We start from the raw sequence: 1,522 nt of genomic DNA, 5'->3' as shown, positions 1-1,522 counted from the left end.
AATCTTTTTTAAAAATTTATTAAAAAGAAAAAAAAAAAAAAAAAAACCTATTTATTTTTTAAAAAAAAAAAAAAAAAAAAAAGGCTAAAACCCTTTATTCATGCTCCATCAGAAAGCTGAGGGGAATCATCAGAATCACTCTCTGCATCAAGAGAGGCAGCTCATAAAAGAGATAGAAAACTCTATATACTCCAATATTAAACTCAGGTTTTAACCGAGTTGCGCTGTTTCAGACTTCTGAGTGTGTGAGATATAAAGGATGTTTTCTGAAGAACATCCTTTGGGAAATAATGGCATGAATTTTACACTGATGAATTTAACACCTTCGGGTGGCATTCATCAATAAAAAAGGCAACTGACTCGTATTTACAGAAACCTAAGATAAAAAATATGTAAGATTGGGCAGTAATTAAAAATGTTTCCTTTGTAAATATATGTAGCTTACATAATGTCCTGAAATATCTGACATCTTGAGTTTCCAATTATTCAAATGAGGGTAAATGAGTTTGGGATGACTGAAAATATAATGCTGCAAAATTAGACCTTGAATATACTCAGCATCCTCCCGTCATTAAGCTCCACCCACAAAATCCAGGGTGATACTAACAATACTTTTTCCACTTTTGAGAACTCTCTTCATGCCTAAAAAAGCATCCTGAAGCAGGAATACTTTTCCATGCACACATTTAACCAGAATTGTGTGTTAACGGTGCTGTGAACAACTTATCTTAATGGGCATAAAAATGCTTCTTTGACGGAGTCAGCGGCAAGCCTAACAATAGGTGTGGTACAGACCTCAAGACAATTCCCACTGCTGACATTATATTGTTTACAAGGATACATATCTGTCTCCACGCATTTATGCAGCAATAGCTCTGCCTGAGCTTGTCAAGAAGGAGGTTTTTAATGAATGTTTTGGTTGTTGATATTGCAGTCATGATGTGTAATTAAATCTAATTAAAACTACTGGGGTGTGTGCTCATATAGGTTTCTTCCTCTTTTTTTTTTTTCTTTTCCAGACTGAAAGTTTGTCAGTTTTAGAATCTTCTGAAAATAACACATCAGAGCTTCAGGTAAATATATATATATGTATTTTATATACTTGTATAAGTTCACAAAAAACATTGTCACATTTTAGTTAAATGTGACTGTCTGTTTTTGCTCTTTGGGATACAGAGCTCTGAGGAAAACACCTCCAACCAGGTGAGACATTTTGAAATTCAGAATTGTGCTTGATCCATGAAGAAAGTATATTTTGGATAATTGATGCCACATAACTCTAAAACATTTTTGAAATGATGTGCTATAAATGTGTCCTTTTATTTGTAAACAGAGTTCAGAATCTGAATCAGTAGAATCCACTTCAGAGGACAAGGTGTGTTGGTCAATCATTCATATTCACTGTCATCCATTCCCTCAATGTTGTCTAGGTTTCATACATTTAGAGTTAAAAGAAAAGTGCATACCTCAAATCTTGGTAAATGAGCCAGAGAAACAACAAATGAAACTATATAAAGAATCT

General features: G+C 33.5%; 1 long non-coding RNA gene across 1 annotated transcript; it reads left to right on the top strand.

Moving 5' to 3' along the window:
- The first annotated feature begins 638 nt into the window (after nt 1–638).
- On the top strand, nt 639–1,486 carry LOC106944295 (uncharacterized). Its single transcript, XR_001424199.1, has 3 exons — nt 639–1,073; nt 1,177–1,203; nt 1,334–1,486. It is a non-coding gene; the product is annotated as an uncharacterized LOC106944295 (long non-coding RNA).
- Nucleotides 1,487–1,522: the final 36 nt, after the last annotated feature.

This window comes from Poecilia latipinna, unplaced genomic scaffold (assembly GCF_001443285.1).
Source record: "Poecilia latipinna isolate Pla-1442-1.1 unplaced genomic scaffold, P_latipinna-1.0 Scaffold7867, whole genome shotgun sequence".
Classification (NCBI taxonomy): Eukaryota; Metazoa; Chordata; class Actinopteri; order Cyprinodontiformes; family Poeciliidae; genus Poecilia; species Poecilia latipinna.
The sequence above is the reverse complement of the archived record's forward strand: the minus strand, read 5'-3'. Positions and strand labels throughout refer to the sequence as shown.